The sequence below is a fragment of the Siphateles boraxobius genome, unplaced genomic scaffold, assembly GCF_051911475.1.
Source record: "Siphateles boraxobius isolate OS27281-9 unplaced genomic scaffold, OSU_SipBor_1 35, whole genome shotgun sequence".
Lineage (NCBI taxonomy): Eukaryota > Metazoa > Chordata > Actinopteri > Cypriniformes > Leuciscidae > Siphateles > Siphateles boraxobius.
In genome coordinates this window covers 1046260-1067500 of record NW_027508975.1, presented here as the reverse complement: position 1 = coordinate 1067500, position 21241 = coordinate 1046260, and the positions used below count along the sequence as shown (strand labels likewise).

Genomic DNA, 21241 nt, shown 5'->3' with positions numbered 1-21241 from the left:
AGGTATAGAAGATATAACGAATCCCCTACTTTTGCTTTTACTCCAATACCTCGTTTGACGCCCTCTGCCTTGCTAATACTGTGCGTTATTGTCTGCTCGTACCGCTACCTTTCGCTACATGAGGAAAACGGCAGAATTTTCCTTCCAGCCACAAGAAGCCAACATCTTTTGTTCTCTAGCTTCCTGAATAATAGCCACTCGAGAGCAAAAACAACAACAAAGGGCGATACCGCCTCAACATTGGACTCGCGCACGGGGCTGCTGCACTTTGCCGTGATACTCTTACTAGCTGGTGATGTCGAGCTAAATCCTGGGCCTCTCGCACCTGAGATGTTAACCTTACCGGTATCTCCAGGGAGGATGCCTGTGCCTCTAAGCGAGCTTATGTTGAGAATAATCACACCTGCTGGTCTTGGTGGGCTTGAGCCGAAACCATTAATATCAGCAGTTTCCAGTGGTCTAGTACCAAGTCTGACCTTACTGGCGGCTCGTAGCAGACTAGCATCGTTAACTGGGGGACAAAGACAACCATCAGTATTATACGGATCAGAACCGGCAGCCGGGGGATTATTATTAACATCAATGGCATTAAATGGGATTGCGATGGCGGCTACCAGCCCAGTAGTTGAGAGGTTAACGGTGTTAGCTGAGAAGTTAGCACCACCAGCAGTTATCAATGGATCATCATTAGGGCTAACAACATCAGCGGCTCCCAGCGACGTGGAAGCAGGGGAAAAAATTTTATCAGCAGCTCCTAGCAGACCAGCCCAAAGGATAACTCCATCAGCGGCTTCCAGTGGGGTCGCAATGACGGCCGCCGGCCCAGCAGTTGAGAGGTTTTCCCTGTCACCTGTGTTATCTATGGGGCTAACACCATCAACGGCTAGCAGCGGTTTAGTGCCAATCTTCACTAGCGGTACACAGTGACTACTCAAACATCAATGACTGCACAAAGGTAAAATTCAGAAACCCTGTACTAAAAAAACATAGCAGAACTAAAATATTCCAGACTCTCAATCAATCGAGAACAATCTGGGACTCTACTTATAAAGTACCCCAAGAGACAGCCGTAAACCCCCTCAGCAGTATCAATCCACCCAGCAGTACCATCCAAAACCAGAGGCCAGCGGGGGTAAGGTTCCCACTGGGGAGAACCAGTTGTTAAGTAGACCATCGCAACCTTCAGGTAGAAAACCAATTTGCTATCTCTGTGGAATAGAAGGCCATACAAAGCCCATGTGCCCGAAAAATACAGCAAAATTGACTCAGATGTGTGTTGTACCACGCCCTCATGTGGATAATGTTTCCAAGAATGACCAGGAGGTAAAGATGGTTGATGTTGAAGTAAATGGAACCGCTATCAAAGCTTTAATTGATACCGGGAATGATTTGTATCAATCATACACTTGTGCACAGGAAGTTTGTACCAACCAATGCTATCAGCACGAGAGATACCATCCCTATCTGTTGTGTGCATGGTGATGAGAAGAGTTACTCAACTGCTGACATGTATATCAAAGTTGACAATCAAACATATATCTTGAACATTGTGGTAGCTGATAAATTGCCTTATCCTGTTGTGCTAGGAAGAGACCTCCCAGTACTTTTTGATTTGTTCGAATCAGACAAAACCAAAAAATGCTATGCTGCTGTCACTAGGGGGCAGGCTAGGAAGTCTAACGAGCACCTGGAGATCCTCAGTACCTTGCCCTTCTACAGTGACGAGGCAACACCTAGGAGGCCACGTAAAACTCGCAGGCAGAGAAGACAGGAGAAATTCCTTCACACAGTTGTGAAGCCACAAACTAACACCCAGCCAGAGTTGCCTTTAGGATTTCAAATGCCAGCCAGTATCATAAACATGCAGAAATCTGATTCATCTTTAGCATCCCTTTTTCAGAAAATCAAGGAGAAGGAGCCAGGAGATGAGCTGGACGTGAGCAAAGAGGAGTACATTTAGCAAAATGGCTTTCTCTACCGTCAACAGGAATCTTTATTACAGCTAGTGGTCCCCCAAGCAGCCAGAGAGACTATATTGGTGTTGGGGCATTCTGTTCCCTGGGCTTGCCACCTAGGTAAACACAAAACCACAGCCCGCATTAAACACTACTTTTACTGGCCGGGACTGCGTAGGGATGTTGCTGAATTCTCCAAAAAGTTCTCTAGAGCTCCACTCCTACCACTCCCAATCATTGCCACTCCATTTGAACGCCTTGGGATGGACATTGTTGGTCCTGTTGAGAAGAGTAAAGCTGGTAACCGTTAGATGCTGGTTATAACAGACTATGCAACCAAGTACCCAGAAGTGTTCCCGTTGAAGTCTATATAAGCTAAATCTGTTGCTTTTTGCCTAGTGCAGTTTTCACGAGTGGGTGTCCCTCGTGAAATACTGACTGATCAAGGAACTAACTTTGTCAACTTTGTTGAAGCAGGTCTATCAATTACTTGGCATCAGGAGCCTGAGAACCACACCTTACCACCCCCAAACGGATGGGCTGACGGAACGTTTCAATAAGATGCTGAAGCAGATGCTGCGAACGTTTGTGAACAGCAGTGGTACAGACTGGGATCACTGGCTGCCATATCTGTTATTTGCATATAGGGAAGTACCTCAAGCCTCCACTGGTTTTTCACCCTTTGAACTTCTTTATGGGCATGATGTTAGAGGCCCTCTTTCTCTGCTGAGAGAGAGTTGGGAAGGGGACCAGGGGAGAGGGGATTCTGTTAATGTGGTATCCAATGTTGTGCAGATGAGAGACCGATTGGAGAAAATGAGCGAGCTTGCCCAGTCACACATGGCAGAGGCCCAGAAACAGCAGAAGTTCTGGTACGATCGGTCAGCCCGCCAGAGATCCTTCAGCCCTGGACAGAAGGTGCTAGTGCTACTCCCTAATGATGACAACAAGCTTTTGGCAAAGTGGCAAGGACCATTTGAGGTCCAGAAGAAACTTGGGCCTACCACCTAGCGGATATTGACCACAGGTCAGTCAAGTTCCAATAAAGTACTGTATGTGAACCTCCTGAAGGAATGGGTGCAACGACCTGAAAAGAAAACGGAGGTGATGCTCGTCAGAAGCATTCTGGAAGAGGAGGAAGTGGATGAGCAATACTTACCTTCTGAAGGGGTTCCAGTGGACTTCAATCTCAGTCATCTCTCTGAAGACAGACAGCAGCAGGTGAGAGCCATCTGTAATCTTGAAGTGTTCCAGGAGAACCCTGGGAGGACTGACCTTGTTGAACATGATATTGTCCTTAAAGACGGTGCTTCTGTGAGACCACTTCGTTACAGGATCCCTGAGCGCCTGTTGACTGCACTTAAGGAGGAGGTGGATCTCATGATGTCCCAGGGTATCATAGAGGCTTCAACGAGTGAATGGTGCAACCCGGTAGTCACACATGGCAGAGGCCCAGAAACAGCAGAAGTTCTGGTACGATCGATCAGCCCGCCAGAGATCCTTCAGCCCTGGACAGAAGGTGCTAGTGCTACTCCCTAATGATGACAACAAGCTTTTGGCAAAGTGGCAAGGACCATTTGAGGTCCAGAAGAAACTTGGGCCTACCACCTAGCGGATATTGACCACAGGTCAGTCACGTTCCAATAAAGTACTGTATGTGAACCTCCTGAAGGAATGGGTGCAACGACCTGAAAAGAAAACGGAGGTGATGCTCGTCAGAAGCATTCTGGAAGAGGAGGAAGTGGATGCGCAATACTTACCTTCTGAAGGGGTTCCAGTGGACTTCGATCTCAGTCATCTCTCTGAAGCCAGACAGCAGCAGGTGAGAGCCATCTGTAATCTTGAATTGTTCCAGGAGAACCCTGGGAGGACTGACCTTGTTGAACATGATATTGTCCTTAAAGACGGTGCTTCTGTGAGACGACTTAGTTACAGGATCCCTGAGCGCCTGTTGACTGCACTTAAGGAGGAGGTGGATCTCATGATGTCCCAGGGTATCATAGAGGCTTCAACGAGTGAATGGTGCAACCCGGTAGTCCTTGTACCGAAAAAGGATGTTCGCATGAAATTCTGTATTGATTTCAGGTACTTGAACTCAGTTTCTCAGTTTGACTCCTATCCAACACCAAGGATTGACGACCTGCTTGAACGGCTGGGAAAGGCAAAATTCCTGACCACATTAGATCTTAGCAAAGGGTACTGGCAAGTACCACTGACTGACGATCCAGAGAGCTGACTGCTTTCCGGACTCCATGGGGCCTATTCCACTTCACGGTGCTTCCATTTGGCCTTCATGGATCACCAGCAAATTTCCAGAGGCTGATGGACCAGGTACTTCGTGATTCGTCTGCATTTGCGGCAGCCTATCTTGATGATATAGTTCTGTATAGTGACAGCTGGGAGCAACATGTGGAACATCTGTGCACCGTCTTGGACTGTCTTCACGCTGCTGGGCTGACCGTGAATCCCGCAAAGTGTGCCTTTGCTGTATCTGAGACTGAGTACCTGGGCCATATCATTGGGAACGGGATGATACGGCCACAGGTTAGTAAGATTCAAGCCATTGAGTCATGTCCTTTACCCCAAACAAGGAACCAACTCAGATCCTTTTTGGGCACGGCAGGCTTCTATCGTCGCTTCATTCCGCAGTTTTCCACCAGGGCGGCTCTGCTCTCAGACTTGACCAGGTCCTGGAGTTCCAATCGGATCCAGTGGACAGAGGAGGCCGTGGCAGATTTCCATGATATCCGGCAATCAATGAGTAAGCAACCAGTTTTGTATGGTCCAAACTTTAACGACCATTTCTTTGTGCAGACTGATGCGTCCGACAGGGGTCTGGGCGCTGTGCTTCTTCAGGGGCCCCCTGAGAACCGCCATCCTGTTGCTTACATCAGCAGAAAGCTGTTCCCTAGGGAGGTCCGTTATTCGACCGTGGAAAAAAGAGGGACTGGCTATCAAGTGGGCCCTGGACTCCTTCCGCTACTACCTTCTGGGTAGAGAGTTCACACTGGAGACCGACCATAAAGCACTGCAGTGGATGGAGGGGATGAAGGACACCAATGGAAGAATCACCCGGTGGTACCTGGCCCTGCAACCATTCCGCTCGAGCATCCAACACATCCCAGGCAAAGAGAACCAGACTGCTGACTATCTGTCTCGCTGTACCAGCGAGAGTCCTGAAGGGGGGGGGGGGGGGGGAGTGTGTGATTGCTACGGCCACACAGGGTAATATCACTTCAGTTCCAAACATTTGATTACCGTTTTATTATTTTATCTCTTTAGTTTGTTGCACTGATTATTATTTATAGTCAGCTAAACTAGGATATTTAAATAATGAACACAATACACACAAGGAGTGGCTAAGGGCTGAGGAGACTTATATCCGTGAGTCAGCTCATTAGGCCATACCATGTCACACCATGTGCCAGGGGGGATTTTGACCTCAGTTAGCTCTTGAGTTCTCAAGTGTTAGTTTGTTTACCCCTTCTATGTTATTTGGTTTTGTCAAGCTGTTATATAAGCTCCCTTCTGTGTTTGGGAGGGCTGATTTAAATAATTTGACAGTTTTACGTGAGGAGCCTACATCTGGCTCGGCCGTTCTGGTGCGATTGCTGAAAAGTGCACTGATAAATGTGCGCTCGATCAATAACAAAGCCCTGACTGTATGTGATCTAATTATGGATCAAAACTGGGATCTCATTTGCTTAACGGAAACCTGGCATAAAGAGTCTGATGGACTACTTTTCAATGAACTGACTCCTGAGGGATATGGATTATGTGATCTCCTGCGTTGAACGGGTAGAGGAGGTGGTATCATTGTCCAATACAAACAGCTACTGGGACTATCTTCTGTGGATATTACTTCCTTTACCTCATTTGAATGCCTTGCCTTGAGTGTCTCGGTTTCATCATCTATGGTCATTGTGGCTGTGTATAGACCTCCCAAATGTAACAAAGAATTTACATCTGACTTTGCTGAATTAATATCTGTGTTGGTTTTAAAATATCAGAAAATTCTAATTTTTGGTGATTTTAATATTCAAATGGACAAAAAATTTCATCAACAAAAGATTTTACATCTTTATTAGAGTGCTTTGAGCTATACCAAGTTGTGGATTGTCCCACGCATAACAAAGGCCACATTTTGGATCTTGTGATTCAAAATGATACACTTGTGTCTAGGTTGTCTGTATCTGACTTTGAGTTATCTGATCACTTAGCTATACTATTCAATTTGGAGCTACCTGTTATACTTGCTGCCACTTCCCGTATTATTCATTACCAAAAGTGGAGATCTATCGTGCCCACTGACTTCTCTGATTTTATTTACTCTGCTACTAGCTGTATCTTACCATCTGATGCATTGGAAGACAAAGTAAATATGCTGCACAAAATTCTTTCATCTGGCCTGGACACCTTTGCTCCTTTGTGGTCACGTGCTGTATCTTTTGAACGATCTGCTCCGTGGTATAATGACGATCTACGTGCAATGAAAACTCAATGTCGCAAAATGGAGCGCAGATGGCGCTCTACTGGTTTAACTGTGTATCATCAGGCTTGGAAAGAAAGCTTCAGTGAATATAGGACTGAAATGGTATCTATAAGGTCTGCTCATTTTTTTCAGATTATTGCAGGTGATCAAGATAACCCTAAAAGGTTGTTTAATTCAATTAACAATCTTTTAAATAGAAATAATAATTTCAATCTCTCTTCTTCTGTTCAATTGTGCAATAAGTTTCTTATGTTTTTTGGTAATAAGATCGAGGGAATAAGAGATCGGATTACTACTACAAAAACAACTGCTACCTCAAAATTCAATAGCATAGAATTTTCTGGTGTTTATCTTTCAGAATTCCTGCTGTTAGATTCGCAATCCTTGTGTAATGTGGTTCTAAAGATGAATGCTACCACCTCACATGTTGACCCCATACCAGCTAGGTTGTTTCAGTCATGTTTTTCCTCATTGTGCTTGCCTCTCCTGAGTATCATAAATGACACTTTGTTTTCTGGTGCTGTGCCATCTGCACTTAAAATTGCCGCTGTAACCCCGGTTCCAAAAACAAATAGCCGTGACTTTGAGAATTTTGGGAATTTTGGTCCGATCTCTAATCTCCCTTTTATTGCTAAAGTCTTAGAACGGAGTGTTTCAACACAATTGTTATCTCATCTATCTGTAAATGAACTCTTTGAGTCACTTCAATCTGGTTTCCGTAAAATGCATAGTACTGAGACAGCATTACTTAAAGTCACAAATGATTTACTGATGACTTCTGATTCTGGATGTTTATCAATACTGATCCTGCTTGATCTCAGATCTGCTTTCGACACTATTGATCACTATATTTTACTTTCCCGCCTGGAGTCTGTCTTTGGTGTATCTGACTCTGCTCTGAGCTGGTTTAGGTCTTATCTCTCAGATCGCAAACAATTTGTTGTGCTGGGTGGTTGTAGATCGGAGGATAGTATGGTAATATATGGTGTACCTCAGGGTTCAATTTTAAGTCCTTTACTTTTTAGTCTATATATTTTTCCACTTGGCCAACTTTTGAGGTCTCTGCATCTCGATTTTCATCTATATGCTGATGACACCCAGATATACATTCACTCAAAGCCTGATGTAAATGTCGCTGTTACTCACCTTTCTAACTGTATTGCAGAAATCAAAAATTGGATGTCTGTTAATTATCTATGTCTAAATAGCGATAAAACTGAAGTGATGCTTATTGGTTCGTCCCACCAGTTACGTAGTGTGAAATCTGTAGCTTTAAATGTGGACGGCTCTGATATACAGTTCAAATCTAAATTAAAAAACTTGCGAGTCATTTTTGATTCTAATCTAACATTTGACCTGTATGTACGTAATACTGTTAAAGTCTAATTTTTTCATCTTAGAAATATATCTAAATTGTGACCCATGCTACCCTTCTCTGTAGCAGAAAAATTAATTAATACTTTGGCTTTTTCAAGGATTGATTATTGTAATGCCTTGTTGGCGGGAGCATCGAAATCTATTCTGCACAGACTTCAGTGGGTACAAAATTCTGCTGCACGTATTCTGACCAGGACCAGAAAAAGAGACCATATAAAACCTGTTTTAGAGACATTGCATTGGCTGCCTGTTAAATTTCGTGGTGATTTTAAAATTCTTATGTTGACCTACAAGGCATTAAATGAACTTGCTCCGCAATATCTTTCTGATCTTTTAGTACCCTACGTTCCGACACGTAATCTTCGCTCAGCCGATGCAGGTGTAACGTTTGATCAGGCACCAGTCCACCAGAGGGAGCCATCACCTGAATATTGAACTCTGTTACTTCCTGTTCCTGCCACATCATTTCCTGTCTTGTCATTTCCTGTCACTCTGTATTTAAGCCATGTGCTAGCACTGCCTTATTGCGAAGTATTGCCAGTTCTCTGCCTTACTAAGCGTTCTAACATTCTCTTTTGATTTACTGTTATGACCATTGTTTTGCTTTTTGACTCACGCTTTTGGATTGCTGTTTTTGTATTTGTCTGCCTTTGGATTTGTCTGCCTTTGGATTGCTTTACCTGTGTTTTGACCAATGCCTGTGACCTGACTACGAATTGTGACTATTGTTTGGATTTGATGCTCAGATCCTTTAATAAAGACCCGCTTATGGATTCCACTCAGCCTACATCTACTTTACAGCAGGTCTTTTAGTTGTTCCGAAAACTATGGGTGACAGGGCGTTTTCTTCGGTTGCACCAAAGGTATGGAATTCACTGCCCTCACAAATTAGAAGTGCTCCATCTCTGAAATTGTTTAAGTCATCCCTTAAAACTTATTATTTTAAAGAAGCTTTTGGATGAAAAGTGATTTCTGTGGTTCTCCATGTAATATATTTTACGGTTTTGTTTAACTTATGTTTTGTTTATTGATTTTAAATAGTTTTTTTTTTTAGATTTATAACATTGTTTGTATGCATGCACTGTAATAGTTTGTATGTCATGCTTATTTTATCTATTGTCTATGTTAATTGCTCTGAGAATTGACTTTTAAAAGCGCTATACAAAATAAAGTTATTTATTATTATTATTATTATTATTGTTTGTATGGGAGGGTCAGTTTTGGTTCAGTTAACCGTGTGTTACGAGTCTATGTATTTAAGCTTATATTTAGTTACCTTTTTTTTGTTGACCTCTTTTAAGGCCTAGTTATTAAATTTGGTCTTTATGTAACTTTCCAATATTTTGGGTAATAAACCCCTTTTTTGGAAAACAGCCTCCTGTGTCCTCTTGCCACACTGTCTTGGTCCCTTACAAACCCCTTGAGATGAACCATCTCGTTTTCAAGGGGGTCCTAATATAAAATACAATACAGAACAAGGGACAAATAAAACACATTAAAAATAATAAGACATAAACAATACCACAATCAACACACTGCCACAAAGACGACAAAAAAGAAAGAAAAAAAACATCAAAATATTGATTCAAGATTGATTTATGGAAGTATTCAGGTAAATCCAACCACTAGTTAGCCATACAGAGGTTGTGATCAAATAATTGCCAGCAAAAAACAAAGAATAAAGTTACTTGTAAATTATATATAAGTATAGTATCATCTGAAATTATATTTAAGAGCGCTTCGTCAGAAGTACAAATACAAAAGCTGTTTTTAAATCCTATCCAATGGTTGAAAAGACAGGAGTAAACACGGTCACTAGTGGGTTGTGACGGCTGTCAATCAAAATGTGGAGCGGTGATTCGTTCCTTGTGTTTCTGTCAGAAAACAAATGGATAATTCTGTAAATAAAATTTTAAATTTAACAGAATTGATCAACTTGTTGCTGCGGTGGTTGTTTTAATTCACATCCTTTCTAAAAAAAATATGAATGTTTTTGGTTTAATATATTCTTAATATATAAGACTGTCAATTAACTAAATTCATGTTGGTTTATATTTTATTTGTTTTTTATTTATTTTGTTGTTTTTTTGTTGGACTTGGTCAGAAATGTTTCATAAATAGTGATCTGCATGATGCCTTTGGGCTCAGTGATGTTGAGTTTAAATGTCATGTAAAATAAAGACATGTTATGTTATATTGTGATGTAATGGTGTTTTCTGGAAGGGATTAAAGAACAAAGAATTTTTATCAGCTGAAAGGCAGAATACAAATGTTTTTATTAAGTTAGATAAACATTATATAACAGTTTCAGGTTATGTTTTAGTGTTGGTAACATGTCCCACATTTGGTTTGTTTGATGGTGGTCACCCTACTGGAACCATATTTAACCAATGTGGGTTTTAAGCTGTGAATATCAATATTTTATAATCGAAGATTATGATATTTTGCCCAATATGCAATTGCTGTGAATATGAAAATCATTATGCAAAAACAAATACTAGAACATTAAAATAAAGTAAGAATACTTAATTATGAATACACCATTAAAAAAAATAAAGCAAAGACAATGTTTTTGGTTATTACAGTCCAAAAAATATATATATATTACTCTTAATTGATATCTTTGTTTCCAAGTAAAACATGCTTAAAACAAGATAATAATAAAAAATAATTACAATTAATTTATAATTAATAATGATTTAAATTATATGTATCAATATTAAATTACTATTATAACTACTGATAATGACATTATTAATATTGTCATTAAGCATGCTTAAAGACAACTTTATCTGAGAAACAAAATTACAATTAAAAAATTATATTCTATATAAGTATAAATAATGTCAGAAATTAATTTCAAAAATTAAATAAAGTGAATTTTAGCTTTGCTGACAGACCATGGTACATGTTTGCTTTTGCCGTATGTAAAAAAGCTCTGTCAATATCCTCTTAAACTATTCTTTTAAAATCCATATTCACAATTTAGCACATTAATATTTGGTCTTCATATTCAGAAGGATTTTAGGATAAAGTTAGGATAACTAAAGACAACCAAAGATAATCTTATTTAAATCCACAAATGATTAAATATCAGTCTGCTCAAGTTCTGTGCTTCAGAACCATGTAAAAAAGCATATTTTTCTGTTCTCGCAAATGCATGATGAGCTTATGAGCAAAAAAAAAAATTCTTAGTGAATTGATAATAAACTTTGTACTATTTTCCCTACCAAAAGTGTAAAGTCATGCATGCACCATATACAACTAATGTGTGTAAAAGTCCATGAAGATGCACAGAAGGTCAATGTTAATAAAAAGAAGTTATTAACAAGCTGATATACTGGCTTGAGTCTTAAAACACTCGCAAAGCGCATGTTGTAGAGGTCTAAGAAGACAAGAGAAAAATGTTGATAAGAAAAACTTAAACGTGTATTTGTGCATTTATGGAGCACTGGGATTCCCGTCAACCCTGGAAACTTCCAGCCAACGACTACAGATAGCGATAAATGTATGAACAGAGACACATTCACTCCTCGGCTTAAGCTGGACAACAATTTCCATCTCGAGTGCCAAGCCAGAATCCTGATGTCCTGAAAACACTCCCTCTGACAATTCAAAGGCCATTCGGTTTTATCCCCGAATGCAAAAGGGAGATAGCAGGATTATTAACAGAGGAAACGCGTCGAGGACGAGCACAACGAGGGTCTTCGTTTTATTAAAAGAGCCCGAGAGTCTCGTAAGGTACATTAAATAAGAAGCGGTCTTCTCTCGTGAGAAAACATCTGCGATATGAAGACTACCCCTAGGATGGAAGGCAACAGTAACTCAAAAAATAAAAGAATTAAAGTAATCAAATGGTTGATCCTTTAGGGGAGCACATCTCTGAGAGGAAATGTGTGTTAGAAGAAGGTTTGAGGGACCAAAACAAACCACCGGATACTTCAAAAGCAGCGTGCATTCCAGTACAGATTCTGCAAGGACAAATGAGTTGCATGAGAAGAAAAAAAAGATGTAAAAAGAAAAAAATGAGACAAAATGCACAAACCCAAACCCCCTAAAACACTTGAAACAACAACACAAAAAACAAGATAATGAGAGTCTAGCTGATGGCATCCTGTAATTAAATGGATTTTCATATGGAAAAAAACAACACTCTAAAAAAATATAAAACAAGGCCAAACCCACAAAATTTTCTGCACGATCCGAGACCTCCTTAACTTTTTGACTTCTGTGGACACTTCAAATGTTGTGGTTTACAAACAGAAAAACAGCGGCGATGTAGCTCCATCTCAAAGCGTTAATGTTAAAATAAGGACTACCAAAAACAGAAAAGATTAAACACGGTTTAAATTAAACAACATCAACGTCATCCTCCTTCACCCAAAGGTCAAAACTGTATTTTGGATTGTGTGAATGTAATGGCTTTTGCTCATACTTGAATCGTGCGGCTTGTTGAGGAGAAATGTGCTATTTTCCAAGCAACAAAACGTACAATTTTCACCTAGCAAACTCTAAAACAGAAAAAAAAAAGACAAGAATATAATAGTCTTAATTTAAGGGTGGGCAAACAATCACTCAACACACTCAAAACATGTTAGCAATATAACAGAAATGCCCTATTATAGTGATTTACTTCTGAAAAATGTAATGCATTTTATATCCAAATGAACCAAATGGAAACCCAATGTACTTTTCAATCCTTCTTTCTTTCTTTCACAGGAACAGTCCGATATATTTTATATTTCTTCTATATCATCTACAACTGTGGTCATTTAAAAGTAAACATAACACAACCTCAAACGAAATTACATGACAAATGACTAAACGAAAGTAATAAAGAAAGAGAACAGACCCAGCATGAGTCAGCTGACAGCTCACCATGTGACTGTTTCTAATGTCTCAAAGGCGTATATATATATATATATATATATATATATATATATATATATATATATATATATATATATATATATATATATATATATATATATATATATATATATATATATATATATATATATATTTAAAACAGTCCTGTGTGGTGCTAATCGGCTCATTCTGTCCCTTGCATGAGCTCACATTGGCCCCGTCCCAAATGGCACCCCAGTTTACACTTTGTTTGAAGCATGGCCTGCTGGGTAATCGTCCAGTGTAAAAGGGCACATCGTGCCTTTCGTGAGCACCTTAAAATGTCAAATGGGACACCCCATGGCCACAAACACACATCAAGAGCAGCATTTGGGACGGTGACTGATGCATTCTGGGATAGGCGTGAATGCAGAAAATAGAAACCATAGAAACCAATGAAAAGCATCATTATGCCAAAATCTTCATTGATTATAAACAAATGAATTAAGATTAATACAATATTTATATATTTACTGAATAAAATGTTCAAAATGTGCAAGAGGAATCTGTTTTTTCCTCAATGAGGTTAAATTTTTCAAAGATAATTAGTGATAAATCTTCAGTGATTATAAACAAATGAATAAAGATTATTAAAATATTTATTGGCCAAATAAAATATTAAAATGTGCAAAATGAAACTGTTTTTCCATCTTTTTTTAGTAACATTTTGATTGATAATTAGTTACTAGCAAATGAATAATGTTTTTTATTTCTCAATAAAACAACATTTTGAATAAAAATTAGCAATAAATAGTCAATGATTATTAGCAAATGAATAATGATTAGTAATAAAACACTTATCAGCTGAATAATATGTTCATAATGTGCAAAAAGGAACCTGTTTTTTTTAAACGGAACATTCTGAATGATAATTCATGATGAATATTCAGAAATTTGATTAATAAAAGTTTATTAATAGAACATTTATTGACTGTTCAAAACGTAACTTGTTTTTCCTCAATAAAATAAAACATTTTAAATGATAACTGGTGATAATTAGCTAAGGATTATTAGCAAATTATTATTAATAAAACATTTATAGGCTGAATGAAATGTTCAAAGTGAACCTGGCCACCACGGCACTAGTTGCTCTTTTTCCCACAGATGTCCAGGATAAATAGATGAATAAATGAGAGTCTCCGTCTCACTCTTGATCTGTCTTCATCTCTTGCTCCTGTTCTTCATTTCTTTCCCTCTTTTTCTGAAACAAGGCTCCTGTGTCACAGACGTGTGAGAGAAACGGAGAGAGTGACAGCTCGTCGGGTTTCTGCACTCGAGAGCAAAGCAAATTAAAGGTTCACACAGAATGAAAATTCAAGGAATGCAAACATATTATATTTCTGTCCAATACCAATATTATTTTCAGATTATTTTAGGCCACAGTAAAATTCTATGCTATTTAGTCCAAATAAATTAGAAGTAAAATGCAATACAAATAAAAAATAAATACAAAAATACAAATAACAAAAATTATATACAGTATACTCATTTTGTTTGGAGTTTGGGAGTTTTTAAAAAGAAGTCTCACCAAGATGCTGCACCAAAGCTGCATTTATTTAATAAAAAATATAGTAAAAACATTAATATTGTGAAGAATTACATTTATTGAGTTATGGATATTAAGTGAGTATTAGATGTCGGCAAAGGTAAAATGTAAAGAGACTCCTATGCACAGTTAAATCTCCTGATATCGTAAAATAAAAAAAAACTCTAATATCAACAACTGATATGTTATCGATCTGTAGAAAATTCTGCAAACATTTACTCACCCTCGTGTCATTTGAAATGCATTACGTATTTCTGTGGAACGCAAAAGGAAATGTTATAAGCAATGTTCATTCTCCTCTTTCAAGGACTTTCAAGATTCAAAAAGCCTCATTTCTGCAAGCTTTCTTGTTTTCATGATGGATATACGCATGAGCTGTTCAAATAAGTTATGTATTAGGCTCACATACTTGACATTTCTATTACGTTTCCATAATAATATCGCATTCAACTCATTAAAAAGCAAGGGTTTCTGATTCTATACTATGAACTGAAGATCAGAGCTCAAAAACCTTGACCTTCTCTTCAGGCTTTTTTCTTGAGCCTACAATCGTATAGCTAACGTCACAACATCCGTTCAGTGTTGACTGTGTACTATATTCATCCTATTGATGAGAACATTCAGAAATAGCACACATGTCGAGGCTGCGGTCATACCTGCACGTTGCACCAATCTACACACGTATGTGAAGCAGTAAACGTTCAAAATAAAAAAGCACAGAAAGCTGGGTTTAGGTGTAGAGCTATAGCGCCATCTAGTGTGAGCTTTTTCCGGCACTTGTAAATCTGTACGATCTGCAGGCAATCACATGTAAACACACAAACAAGTAATCAGTGAGGCAAAAATAAAACAAACAAGCGTACTACTGGTTTCCATAATTCATAAAATATAGCATGAATTGAATTTTGATCAATCAAGAGACATTCCAGGCTGTTTGTCTAAGGTCTTAAGCTTGTCAAGGCCTGTAAAAGTCAAAGACAGTGTCAATACGTCCCCAGCGTTTAATAGCATGATGTCCTGAGGCCTTTCTCTCTGCTAGGCTGATCTAAGCTGTCGAAACCCCTTCAGTGCTCGCTGTATCTCTCTCTCCGTTACTCCCTGCCTCATAATCACACCAGAGGAATCATGTACAACACATCACAAGCCCCGCCCACCTGTCAATCATATTTCTGCTAAAGATAAAGGACATCGACACCTCCAACCCTTTCTGTTTCACATCTCTGCTGCGCTTTCATAACACACACTTATTGTTTCGATTCAATATTATACAAGGGTTATTATAGCGAACTAAAACCATAAAAAAATGTTTGATACACAATGACGTAAAATAAAATATCTATATAAACTTGAAAGTCCCCCTGTGGTGAAAATCAAGTTTTTAATGTTGTTTATATGTCTGTGTGGTGTTTTTAATATGCTTTAAAACAAACCATGTGTAAATGCATAAGTCAACACCATTGCTGAGTATTTTATAGCTAACTAAAACCCTATAAAAAACATTTAAAAAAAATGTTTGTTATGCAATAATATACATATATATATATATATATTACAGTGATCACTGTGGGAAAGAATAACAGAGAGATGGGTCTGTCAAAAATGTGAAGAAATGCAGCATAAATATGCATATGCACAGCTATAGACTAAAAGCAGGGATGATATATATATATTCAAAAGTGAGGGGGACAGAAACAGAATGTCAAGCGTTATACCAGGTTTTCTTTCAGACCTTTGTTGACAGGTTTTTGCTTAATTGGCTTAATATGCTATTTATGTTTAAAGCAATAAAGCAGAAAGCAAGGAAGCAAGAAAGCAAGAAAGAAAGCAAGAAAGCAAGAAAGAAAGCAAGAAAGAAAGAAAGAAAGAAAGAAAGAAAGAAAGAAAGAAAGAAAGAAAGAAAGAAAGAAAGAAAGAAAGAAAGAAAGAAAGAAAGAAAGAAAGAAAGAAAGAAAGAAAGAAAGAAAGAAAGAAAGAAAGAAAGAAAGAAAGAAAGAAAGAAGTTCTGTACTTTATATTGCACATGGTATTGTATATTGTACTATATTGTTGACATATTTCAAATAGTTTTTTGTGTATGTTGTTTGTTTTGATAGTGTCTGTCAATGCATGAAAATCCAAATCCAGCATTAACAATCATCATCTTTATTCTAATTTGAAGGGCTTTGATAACATATCTGTGAAAATAAAAGACATTACGAAGAAAAAAAGACTGAAAATAAGTGCGCGTTTGTGTGGGTAGTGAATATTTTCAATTTCCAACAAAACTTGTTTATTATTCAACAAGAGAAATAGGCAGAGTTATTAATCGTTGTGCAACAATTCGGATCCCACATGACAACTTACAGTGCTTGACTTTTTGGTTAAAAAAGGAGTGAAGAGTTTTTTGCCGGTTTGAACTGATTGCGACCTCTATATGGGAGAATGATGATACAGCGAATTGAATTTCAAATCTGGACGTTGGCTCGCGAAAACCTGAACTCGTCCTGAACACACTTGCCCTATGAAAAAGTGCGGGGGACGAATTTACATTTTATAAGAAGTGTGTGTGGGGGGGGGGGGGGTCCCCCGCGTATGGAAGCCTAGAAGATTCATATCAAATGTGCCTATTCATTTATTCACAATACATTAAAAATGCAATTCATAAACAATTCATAAAGTTTGGGGTTGGTAACACATTTTTTTATGTTTTTTATAATAAGTCCCTTCTGCTCACCAATGCTGCATTTACTTGATAAAAAGTAGATCAGTAGAAATAGTAATATTGTGAAATAGTATTACAAATGAAAATAACTGTGTTCTATTTGAAAATATTATAAAATGTCATGTATTCCTGTGATCAAAGCTGAATTTTCAGCATTTTCCTGTCTTCAGTGTCACATGATCCTTCAGAAATCAGTATAATTTAATGTTTTGCTGCTCAAGGAACATTTATGATTATTATAAGTGTTGAAAACAGTTGTGCTGCTTCATATTTTTGTGGACACCGTGATACTTTGATGAATAGAAAGTACCAAAAAAAAACAGCACTGATTTGAAGTAGACAACTTTGTAATAATATTATAAAAATATATTTTTGCTCGCCAAATCAAGTCATATGGTAAAAAAATAAAATAAAACAGCAAATGGTATCATAGGTCAATAAGTTGCTTAAAATATCAAATTATGTCCCCTTTTTTATGACAAGGCAAGGTTAAATCGGGTTGTAAAATTGCATGTGTTGTAATTCCCCATTTATATATTAATGAATAAATTCATGATATTTGTAAAAAAAAAAAAAAAAATTTACCTTGACAAATATATGTATTGTGTACACTCACATGTGTAAAATGTGTGTATACATTTTTTACTTGACATTTTTAAATGCATTAAATATAAACAGTTCTTGAAAACGGCATTTTTCAAAACCATAACAGGAATACAAACAGTACATTTCCCTAAAATAGGAACTGGAGATCCAGGCTGTACGGAAGTCTGATTCCCCGATGTTTAAAAGATAACCTGATGCTGATGTCTTACCGAGCGCGACCAAAGACAGCCTCAGCGAGAAGCTCATATCCATTACTTAGTTGCCGCTTTCTGTCAGACACCCTATTTTATGACACAAGGGGTCCCACAAAAATAATGTGGTGATTCACACACAGCACACAGTGTTCCAGTGCTAGCGATGAGGAAGGCAGGGAGGAGCTCCTGTGGCGATAAACATGGTTCTTTGGAGAACTTTGGGCCCTTAAAGTCAGCCAACTCGTGTTAAGGCCAACAAGACAAGGCCAAAAAAAGTCAGTCAGAACCCTTGGAGAACACAAACTAGGGTTGGGTAGATGCAAGTGTGTCCCAGAAACAGGGCGTGCTATTGCCAGGAATCACTAGAAAGTTCCCAGAACAAGCTATTAAAGTCTTGAATAAAGTCTTGGACGGCTTAGGAACTACAAAAAAAAACCTCAAATATTCTTAAAAGCCGACAGTTTTTTGGTGTGTTTTGCACCATGGGCACTAGTCGGACCCCTTTTTTTTCGATGATTGATCATGATTGATATTCAAAATGGTAAGCAATGGTAAATTTCCCTTTATGAATGACGAATAAAGACTATTGATACCTGCGGATATAGACAGTTTCACAAATAATTACTAGGGGTGTAACAATATATCGTGTCACAATATATCGTATATCAAAAATGCAACAATATGTATCGTGGATAGTGACAATATGTATTGTGTATAGTTCACCCAAAATAAAGTTTTAGTGTCAGTACTACATTAAACTACTATATAATGTTGAATTTAATGTATAATAATGCAATGGGGGAATATTTGTGCATCCTGATAATGCTAAATATCTTCTTACCAGTAAAAAGTGGCCTATATATATCTAGTCAGTGACAGAGTGCAAGCATATTCATCTATAATAAATCTGTATTTTCAGCTTCAGAATCATCAATATTTTTATTCTGGTGTCACTATTGTCCTGTGCATTGGGTTTCCAGCACCAAGTCAAAGACTATGCATTTACACTCACAATGTAACACCAAATTTAGACTTTTATTCAACAGTACATTTTTTGTATCGCAATAATATTGTATCGTGAGTTCAGTATTGTGATATGTATTGAATCGTGACATGAGGGTATCGTTACACCCCTAATAATTACAAGGAAACATTTAATTAAACATGAAATTTTAAAGTAGAAAGACTGAAATAGTACTTTCTTGTAAAACGTTCAATTTTCTGCAGAGCTGTTTTATAGTTCGATTGAACTCCTCTCATAATTAATGACCTTCATTATTGAGCTCAACTGAATCCATGCTGAATAATGACACTATTGTCTTTTTGAAGAGTGACGCTTTTATCGCTTGATAAACTTAAGATTGAGCCACTGTAGTCACTTGGACTATTTTAACAATGGCTTTAATAACTTTTCAGGGAACAAGTTTCAATCCCTTAGAAGCCTATGGAGCAGTGATCCAGCTCTCAGATTTAATCACAAATATCTTAATTTGTGTTCCGAAGATGAACGAAGGTCTTACGGGGTTGAACAACATGAGGGTGAGTAAATACTGACAGAATTTTCATTTTTGGGTGAACTATCCCTTAAATATATTTTTTTACAGTGTAGCTGAGCTGAAAGAACCTTGGAAAGAACATGGCCTTGATCTGGGTCTCAAAACACAAGTTGGTCTCGATCTCGTCTTTGGAATGTGACTTAAAAACCTCAAAAACCTTTACCCTCTCTGTTCCTCTCAGGTGAGATAAGCTGCCAACCTCCACCATGCCTAAATCTCTACATACAGACCATAATACATTAAGCCACAAAGCAACACAAAAATGGACTAGTGTTTGTACACTCCATCTGCTGAAGCATCTGCTCTGGCTGCTTCAACTCTACAATGTCTCGACAGAATCCCAGACACACACAGTCCTGCAAATCATCATTTTCCACAAACGAACCCATGGCAGAATAACATAAGGCTATTACTAATACTGCAACAGTTACAACAATCAAATACTTATTCATTATTAAAAAGCTTTTCAATTTTAGGATCACGAATTCATGCATTTACTCTTAACAGCTGTTTTGTTTTTGGTTTTTAACTACTATCTACCTGAAGATCTAAATGTCTAAAACTGTTAACTGTTTGGATAACAAACAATCAGAATGCATTAAGTTAAAACTAAAAGCCCCCGTGTGGTTAAAATCCAGCTTTTAATGTTGTTTATATGTCTATGTGGTGTTTTTAATATGCTTTAAGACAAACCATGTGTAAATTCATAAGTCGACAGCATTGCTGAGTATTTCCTCCTTAAAACTGCAGTGAACCAAAGACAGTCTCAAAAACACGGTTTGAAATCTCTGGTGTTTCTGACGTCACAAACTACCTTGTAACCAATCAGATCAACGTGTGATCGTCAACGAGTGGATCTCTGAGTGAGTGAGTGAGTGGAGGCGGGGCTCATTTGCATATTCATAGAACCGCGTATACTAAATGAGGCAAGGGTGTCGAGTTACATTCAAGCTATTTTAAGAACAATTTTTTTCAAGGAAAAACTTTTAAATATGTAATTTTAGTTGATCGAAGATTAGTTTTAAGGGATAAAATTATTGACAACACAGGGACTTTAAAAATTTGACAATAATGGTATTGCTTCATTGGGACAGTCAATTTTGTCCAGCTAAGGTGAATGCATATTCTCTAGAAGCCATTTGATGGTAAAAATGTATTGGCTCGTTTAGCTGAGGTGGGACTTTGTATCCTACAATCATACTGAATTAATGAGAAAAACACTAATTTTTCTACAAATGGTCAGTTTAATTGTCCCTGTAGTGGGTCTGATTTCTAAAGTAACATGGCATCTAAGTTACAAAGATGCCCAAATATTTAGTATCCAAAGTCAAAGCTCAACGACAGGCATACTACATTGCAAAAAAAAAAAAGTAACTTGAAAACTTACACAAAAGTGTAAAAAAAAAAACTACTAAAAAAATCTTGAAAACCACTTATACCAAAGGTCAACGCAGCCTTGCCGTTGGTTGAGCATAACCTGCGGTAAGGAGCACTCTAAAATATTGGGAAAAGCTTTACAATTGGTTACATCTTCTTTCACCTCATCTCTCATCTCTCAAAAGCAAATGGGTTTACCTTTGAAAAAAGCCCTTGAACCATCAATGTCGCATGAAGTCACTTCATTCAATGATTGCTCTAAATGATCATATAACAACCAAAAAACATGAGGCTGTTTAACAAGATCAGGTTCACCATATGTCAGACACAGTTTGCTCATGATGTTGCCATGAAGTTTGTCCTCATTCACATGCTAAATATCACAGATGCTCGATCACCAGATCTATTCCTGTTAAGTATTTAGTTGCACTGAGCCACTTGAAACCTGAATCTTACATCTCGACACTAATAGACAATCCTTTTCGCCTGCAAAATTTTGTCGTGACCACACCGCTTTACTACCAGTTAT

The 21241-nt window shown here is 37.9% G+C and overlaps 1 protein-coding gene across 1 annotated transcript in view; it reads right to left on the bottom strand.

Moving 5' to 3' along the window:
* eif3hb (eukaryotic translation initiation factor 3, subunit H, b) overlaps positions 1-21241 on the bottom strand; it is a 97056-nt gene that overhangs the window by 37684 nt on the left and 38131 nt on the right. The window lies entirely within an intron of this gene.